Below are 9,386 nucleotides of genomic sequence, written 5' to 3'. Positions count from 1 at the left end.
GGTTGCCATTTCCTCTTCCAGGGAATCTTTCCAACCCAGGGATTGAACCTGCGTCTCGTGAGTCTCCTGTACTGGCAGGTGGATTCTTTACCCCTGAGCCACCTGAGAAGCCCAAGAGAGGATATATAAGAGGGTAAATATAAAACACCTTAAGAACTTGTGGTTATGTGCTTATTTTACATGCTGAATTTTAATGTTAAATAATTAATCCTTTGCTGTAAAAGAAAAAGAAATGACCAATTTTACTACCGATTTTGTTGTGTGCTTGCATGTGTGTACATACGTGATATAGATGTGTGTATATACATATATATGTGTGTACACACATGTATATTATACATACATATATACTATATACATGTACATACTGTATGTATATGTATATGCACACACACACTTGATTTATACAGCTTATGCTATTGTTTTATCTTATCTATAAACTGGCATTTTAAACTCATGATTCTGTTATACTTCTGTTTCTTGAACTATGCTTTCTTCTAGATTGTATTCATCAATAATTTTAAATAGTATGTTTCTCTTTTCCTCCTCTTCTATTTCTTCTCTTCTTATACTTTTATAGAGAGAGATCACTTTCTTTTATTCAGCCTAGTAAAATGCAATTGGTTTCTCTTTGGCTTTTCCCACTTTATCAGAAAAAGTAGGAGGGGCTATATTGATTAGTGTATCTAATGTATAATGCTTCCATTGAGACAGTTTTGCAATTCTTATCTAGAAGATAGGAAAAGCCAACTTCTAAAGAAGCTAGAAAGTGCTTCCCTCTCTTTCTTGGCTTTCCTTTTTAAAAAATTAAAGTCTTCCATTATTTAAAAGAGATAGTTGTCAGGGCTTAGTCTTACAAAGAGCAGTTTAAGAACATCTGTACTCTGCGTGTGGTGTTTTCTAGACAAGGGTACTTTTTTTTTAATCTCATACATCATTTATAATTTTTTAACATTCCATGCAGGATTACATTTTTTTTTTTTTTTTTTTACTTCTATGTGTGTGTGTGGAACTAAGAGAAAATAGTAACAGAAGCATAACTAAAATGTTACTCTCTATGCTGGTGTGTGTATGTGTGTGTGTGTGTGTGTGTGTGTGTGTGCGTGCTCAGGTGCTCAGGCCTGTCTGACTCTTTGTGATCCCGTGGACTATAGCCCTCTAGGCTCCTCTGTTCCTGAGATTTCCCTGACAGGAACCCTGGGGTGGGTTGCCACTTCCTGCTCCAGAAGATCCTCCTGACTAAGGGACTAAATCTGTGTCTTTTGTGTCTTCTGCACTGGCAGGCAGATTCTTCACCTCTATGCCACCTGGGAATCTTTGACCTCAGAATATACAGCTAACAATTGCATGCTGGAAAACCCCACCAGGTGGAGCAGTCAACAAAGAGCAAGACAAAGACAAAACAGAAGTATTCAATGACAACAGATCATTCTAAAAACATTTGTATGTATAATACTACTGCAATTCTTTTGTTATCATTGCCTATCCTTTCTCCAGTAGATCTTTCTGACCCAGGAATCTAACCAGGGTCTCCTGCATTGCAGGTGAATTCTTTACCAACTGAGCTATCAGGGAAGCCCATTGATGAATACTAAAGGTATTTAGTTTCATATAGCTAAAAATTTTAGATATTTATTGCTGTTCCAGTAACTCTACATTGCCTTGTAATATCCAGATAACGATTTTTTTTTTTACAAAGGTATGTGGATACATAGATTTTGTGGATAGATACTATTTGCCAAGGAGTCCTCTTTCCAGTGAGGAAATAAAAATAAAAGCCATGAGATGGAGTTAAAGTTGAGGTGTATACTAAATGCAAAAGCACTAGAGGGTAGTGAAGTAAATTTTGAAAATTATGCTTTACTGAGAAATGTAAGGGTTTGTTGACTTTTTGGAATACACATAGATTTTCTTATATATTCTCTTTTATCCATGTTAGCCCCAGTTTTATTAATATAACAAGTAGAAAGGAAAAGTTATTGGGGAAATGATCCTTTTTGTGGCAAGTAACAAAAGATTCCCAGTGCAGGATCACACAGTCCTTGCATGAGATCGACCATTCCCACCACGGCAGTACTGTCTGTAGGGTAATGCTTCTGGATGGCTGAGAGTGCATACGTTTTACCTCCTCCCCCTCCCCAAATCCCACTGAAGGCTTGATAAACATGAATAGAGGAGCTGATTCATAATAGCACTGAGGACAGAAGCAGATCAGGAGTATTTCAGAAATTATGAGGAATTTGGGGAAAGAAACCAATTGGTTCATGTTGCTGGATAAACCAGAGGGCAATATTGCTGCCGAACTAGTTCAGTTTAGTTGCTCCTTCGTGTCTGACTTTGCGACCCAAGGGAGTGAACTAGAGGATGCCCTTTTCCAGCAGAACGGTGAAGAGACATCAAGCTTGAAATGGACAGACTTTGTCTTTCTATAACCACAGGACTGAGGCCACCTAACATTCATCTTCCTCACTGCACCCCATTCCAACACACACACACACACACACACACACACAATCCTACCAGAGAGAGTGAAAGAAACAGCAGGAGTGGGCTTCGCTCCCAGTTAAAAGAAAACAAAACTCTGCTCTATAGAGAAACTGGCTAATTTGTCAAGGGAGACCAAAGTTTTGAGTGTAAGTATTGGCTTCCCTGGTGGGTCAGATGGTAAAGCATCTGCCTACAATGCAAGAGACCAGGGTTTGATCCCTGGATCTGGAAGATCCCCTGGAGAAGGAAATGGCAATCCACTCCAGTACTCTTGCCTGGAAAATCCCATGAATAGAGGTAGGCTACAGTCCATGGGGTCGCAAAGAGTCGGACACTGAGCGACTTCACTTTCACTTTTGTTGGTACCTCACCTAAGTCCTTACTTTGGCACTAGAATGGGTGTGAAACTACCTGCCTCCCTACAACCAATATGTGCACGCCCAATTCACACCCTCTAAAGGCCTGGCCATCACCAGCCCCACTGTTCCACTCAGGCCTTCCGTTCTTCTGTTTCTGGCAAAAGCAGGAGTGAAAAAAGACCTACCCAAGACAGAAAAGCTGGTGCCAGTGACTTTTATTAACAACATCGCTCTCCATTTATAAAAAAATAATAAATAAATAGCAGTTAAGGGCCACCAGACATTGCAGTGGTAAAAAATCCGCCTGCAAGTGCAGGAGACTCAAGAGATGTGGGTTCAATTCCTGGGGTGGGAAGATTCCTTGGAGAAGGAAATGGTAACCTGCTCCAATATGCTTGCCCGGGAAATCCATGGGAAATCCCCTGGTGGGCTACAGTACTTGTAGTTGGACACAACTGAGCATGCAGACATTTATGGAACCTATTTTCACACAAAGAAAAGCCAAAAGTAACAAAAAGAACAACTGATCGCAAGAAGATCAAACATGCTTTTGGTAAGAGAAGAAAACTTTTCCATCAATATTATAATTAGATAAACTACAATACATATAGTAATGTAGATAAAACTTAGCTAAGGGAAGAGGTCAGACTCAAAGAGCGAAATACCACATGCTTCCACTTACATTATAATCTAGAAGAGACGGAACTATAGGAACAGGTAATATATCCATGGTTGCCAGGGCTTGGGGATAGGAGGACAGCAAAAGGTGATTTTGGAGGGCTGAGAAAACTGTTTTGCGTTGTGTCATGATTATAGTCATAAATATAAAGCTCTGTTCTATTTCAGAACACATGGAACTGTATAAACTACAGAGAGAAATTGCTACATGAAAATACAGAAGTGCACTTAAAAGTTTCCAATTAGCATTCTCACAAAGACTAGATAAGATAGCATATTCCTAAAAATAAAAAGAAACTACTGGGCTTCCCTGGTGGCTCAGATGTTAAAGAATCCACTTGCAATGCAGGAGATCCGGGTTTGATCCCCAGACCAGGAAGATTCCCTGGAGAAGGCCATGAAAACCCACTCCAGTATTCCTGCTGGAGAATTCCATGGACAGAGGAGCATGGCGGGCTACAGTCCTTGGGGTCGCAAAGAGTCGGACATGACTGAGCGACTAACACTTTCACTTTCATTTTCACTAAGATAGAGAAGCATTCTGAAGACAAGAACAAAACATAAGCAACTGAAAATATTGCTGCTGAAATTAAAATAAAAATGGACTTAAGAATCCCTCTTCCCCCCCTCTATCTGTGTGTGTGTCTGTTTGGTTTAAAGGAAGAGTTTCAAAGAAATATGTACATAAGTTAGTGCAATGGTCATGTTCAGTTCAGCTCAGTCGCTCAGTCGTGTCCGACTCTTTGCGACCCCATGAACTGCAGCACATCACGCCTCCCTGTCCATCACCAACTCCTGGAGTTTACTCAGACTCATGCCCATCGAGTTGGTGATGCCAGCCAGCCATCTCATCCTCTGTCATCCCCTTCTCCTGCTGCCCCCAATCCCTCCCAGCATCAGGTCTTTTACAATGAGTCAACTCTTCACATGAGGTGGCCAAAGTATTGGAGTTTCAGCTTCAGCATCAGTCCTTCCAATGAATACCCAGGACTGATCTCCTTCAGGATGGACTGGTTGGATCTCCTTGCAATCCAAGGATCTCTCAAGAGTCTTCTCCAATACCACAGTTTAAAAGCATCAGCTTTTTGGTGCTCAGCCTTTTTCACAGTTCAACTCACATCCATATATGGCCACTGGAAAAACCATAGCCTTGACTAGACAGACCTTTGTTGGCAAAGCAATGTCTCTGCTTTTTAATATGCTGTCTGGTTGGTCATAACTTTCCTTCCAAGGAGCAAGCGTCTTTTAATTTCATGGCTGAAATCACCATCTGCAGTGATTTTGGAGTCCCCAAAAATAAAGTCAGCCACTGTTTCCACTGTTTCCCCATCTATTTGCCATAAAGTGATGGGGCCGGATGCCATGATCTTAGTTTTCTGAATGTTGAGCTTTAAGCCAACTTTTTTACTCTCCTCTTTCATTTTTATCAAGAGGCTCTTTAGTTCCTCTTCACTTTCTGCTATAAGGGTGGTGACATCTGCATATCTGAGTTTATTGATGTTCCTCCCGGCAATATTGATTCCAGCTTGTGCTTCCTCCAGCCCAGCATTTCTCACGATGTACTCTGCATATAAGTTAAATAAGCAGGGTGACAATATACAGCCTTGATGTACTCCTTTCCCTATTTGGAACCAGTCTGTTGTTCCATGTCCAGTTCTAACTGTTGCTTCCTGACCAGCATATAGGTTTCTCAAGAGGCAGGTCAGGTGGTCTGGTATGCCCATCTCTTTAAGAATTTTCCAGTTTACTGTGATCCACATAGTCAAAGGTTTTGGCATAGTCAATAAAGCAGAAATAGATATATTTCTGGAACTCTCTTGCTTTTTCAATGATCCAGTGGATGTTTGGATATTTGGATGATCAGTAGCAATTTGATCTCTGGTTCCTCTACCTTTTCTAAAACCAGCTTGAACATTTGGAAGTTTATGGTTCACGTATTGGTGAAGCCTGGCTTGGAGAATTTTGAGCATTACTTTACTAGTGTGTGAGATGAGTGCAATTGTGCAGTAGTTTGAGCATTCTTTGGCATTGCCTTTCTTAGGGATTGGAATGAAAATTGACCTTTTCCAGTCTTGTGGCTACTGCTGAGTTTCCAAATTTGCTGGCACAGTGGTCATGATAAAGTTTAAGAGACACAAAAGAACAAAGAAAAAGACAAAAATTTAGACATTTTGAAAAGCAAAATACTAGTCTTCCCAGGTGGTGCTAATGATAAAGAATCTGCTGCCAATGCAGAAGACATAAGAGATGAAGATTAGGTCCCCAGCTCAAGCAGGTTCTCTGGAGGAGATAACTAAAGCCTACTCTGGGATTCTTGCCTGGAGAATCCCAAGAACAGAGGACTAGGAGCCCAGTGAACTACAGTCTGGAATGGCAAAGGGTGGGACGCGACTGAAAAGACAGCGCAGCAAGGCAAAGGGCAGTGCTCGCAAGGTCTACATACAGTGTATTCTCAAATAGAGAGAGCAGGAAACATTAAAGAGAAAAGTAATCCATTAGCAAAAGGAAAACAAAAACACACTTTCAAGTTGATGCTTCAATTAAGTGCTGAGCAAGAGGAAACAGATAGAGACTGTGTGTAAGCATACATCCTCATGAAAATGTTAGTGCAAAGGATAACAGTGCTTCCAGAGTGAAAATTGGTTTCAGAAGAAAAGTCTCACTAAGAAATGGTTTGAATACATGTTCAGTTGGTTTTGGATTTCATCAGATGAATCAGCTTCTTTTTGGTGTGGACACCCTGATTGACATAAAAGGTTACCTATAGTTTCATTCTCCAGGGTTAATCAGCTTTTCTAAAAACTCAAAAGTTATCCACGTACAAAAATATAATTTTTTGACAGTTTTGTGATGTAAATTAGTCATTCAAAAATATTTTTTTCATCCAAATTCCATGCTTAGGCTTTAAATCTGTGCCACATAAAACCTTGTGGCAACTTAATGACTAACAATTTGGAAAGTTTAGTCTGTCATTGAGATCAAATACTCTATGTGTGCCTTTGTCATTATTTGATCTTGCCACATAAGCAGCACTCTGTTTTAGTGTAATTTTTTGAAAAACTTCGTAATCAATGGAAATGATGATAATTACATCAAAAAGGTGTTTTTCTTTTTTTTTTTTTTCTGACAAAGAGATTGTAGGCCGAGTCTCTAGTAGAAGCTGCCATTATTTGCAGGTGCATTGGGTTCTCCACGTGTCACTGGATTATAATACTAGAGGTTGCTTTGAGTAATAATGCCTTTTTTTCTCAGGAGCTTTTAAACTGAAAGTAAAATATGGGACATGGAACATGGAACATGGAACATTTTGTAGGAACATGGAACATTTTGCAGCCCATTCAGCTTATACCTAGTATAATAGAAATTGCAATGACATGTGCCTGAAACCACAAATGCTGTGAACAACATTAAAAGAAAATCATGAAAATAAGTGACTTTTGGTATCAAATTTGCAAACAAATATTTCTGAATTCTCATGAAAAAAATTGTAACTAATTTTCTCAAGCAGTTTCTAGCATCAGTTAACTGGCTTTTCCACGGTCTCTAGCACAGTGATATCCTTAAAGTCCTTTGACATCCTTGCACCGTTCTGAAGCATAAAAGAGAAATTAAATGCTCAACACACTTTCAATTAGGGCATTTTTGTACCATAACGGGATTTCTTTAACCCATAGGTGGTTAGCAACTGGCAGCTTATAAGGCGAAAACAGAATGATGATTATGTTGTATTGTGATACGTAGCATTCAAAAAATTGAGTTGTCAGTGTTTAAAAGCTGTGATATTTATGATAAACAACAAGGTCTTACTGTATAGCACAGGGAACTATAGTAAGGATCTTGAAATAAACTATAGTGAAAACAACATTAAAGTGAAATAAACAACATAAAATAATCAGGGCTTCCCTGTTAGCTCAGGTGGCTAATCCGCCTGCAATGCAGGAGAGCAGGGTTCAAGACCTGAGTCAGGAAGATCCCCTGGAGAAAGGAATGGCAACCCACTCCAGTATTCTTGCCTGGCAAATTCCACGGACAGCGGAGCCTGGTGGGCTACAGTCCATGGGGTCACAAAAAATCTGGCACACACATAACTGAATCCCTTTGCTGTATACAGGAAACTAATACAACATTATAAATCAACTATATTTCAATATAAAATACTTATTTTATAATATTGACAGGAAAAAAAGTTTAACAATTAACATACATGAATAAAAATTACCATTGTCACTTCCCAATCCCTTAACAATGTTTTCTGGCATCAATTTCCATAAGATATACAAATGAGAAGAGTTATTGCTCTTGTTATAACACCTTGAACTGTTTTTTCTTTTTAAAATAATGCTACAGTAGAATTAAGTAGAGAAAAACATTTTAGTAGAGAAAAACAAATAAACAAAAATGGATATTTTACCCAAAATCAGAATTGATGTTCTTCTTTTGCAAAAATTAAAAAAATTATGATATTGGGCCCAGCAGCTAAATAGCAGTGGACCTTGTTAAGAAGCATACAGCCTTACTGGTTCTCCATATACAACCCCCACTGCCATTATGCTCCATCAGGCTCTCCTCTGTTATTTACGCTGTGTTTGGCCCATAGTATTTGAGTAAGTGACCCTCCCGTTTCTTACAGTCAGTAGGCCAAGAAACAAAGACAGAAAGGGAAAGTGAACTAGCTTACCTGACTTCATGCTCTGGAGTACGGACAAACCTCTGTACCAAGGTCATTCATGATTTCATCTTATCTCTTTATTTTTTTAAATTTAGAATTGTTTTATTGTGTACATACTCAATAACAAGCTTTATCATTAGCTTCCTGAAAGTCATTAGGAACAAAAGCTTATAATAATGCACTGCAAAGATAGAGACATAAAAATAAGTCTTGGCAAAAAATGTATATGTGACATAGTTAAGTACTTCATCACTTGAAAAGTTCCAACTAGTACTGCAATTTGCATTGTCAGGGTTTTACAAGATCTTCACTGAATTTTAAGATGTTCAATCTTTGCAAAATCCTTTGCCTTTAGTAATTATAAGAAGGTGAGAGGAAAACATGTTTCTGAATTTGGCTCCTTATAGCATCTGATTTTTTTCAGATCAAACTCAAAATGTATGAGAACTAACTAAGCTTCTTTTTCATGTAGAATCCTTTTTCAAAATAAAATATAATAAAAATAAGTAAAATATTTTCTTATCCAATCAAATGATATTTTGAAAACCAGGTAAATAAAAAACGTAAAATATTAAGGCTTAAGTTTAGTGTATACAAAAATACTAGGAGTTATTTTATTATTATTTTTTTTTTAATGGAACAGCTACATGCATCATGTATTGTGCTAAAGCCAAACTGTACTAAATGTAATAGGTATAAATGCAAAATGGCATAGCTGCTATAGAAAACAGTATGATGATTCCTCAAAAAATTAAAACAGACCTATCATATTATCGAATCCCACTTCCTCATACTTTTCCAAAAGATTTGAAACCAAGATCCCAAAGAGATTATTAGCAATATCATGTTCATTACAGTATAGTTCAAGATATAAAATGACCTAAATGTTATTTGACAGACAAAAAGATGAATATGTGTTATATACACACAATGGAATATTAGGCTAAATAAAGACTGAATACGACTATGCAATACACAGGTGAACCTTGAGAAACTTATGTTAGATGAAATAAATAGTCAAAGATAGACAAATACTGAATAATTCCACTCACAAGAGGTATGTAAAGCAGTTAAATTCATAGAAACAGGAGAGTACACTGGTGATTTCCAGGGGCTAGTGAAAGGGAAAAATAAATTAATTAACAGTGGGCATAAACGTATCAGTTAAGCAAAATGAATAACTTTAAATATCT

The sequence above is a fragment of the Muntiacus reevesi genome, chromosome 11 (assembly GCF_963930625.1).
Source record: "Muntiacus reevesi chromosome 11, mMunRee1.1, whole genome shotgun sequence".
Classification (NCBI taxonomy): Eukaryota; Metazoa; Chordata; class Mammalia; order Artiodactyla; family Cervidae; genus Muntiacus; species Muntiacus reevesi.
The sequence above is the reverse complement of the archived record's forward strand: the minus strand, read 5'-3'. Positions refer to the sequence as shown.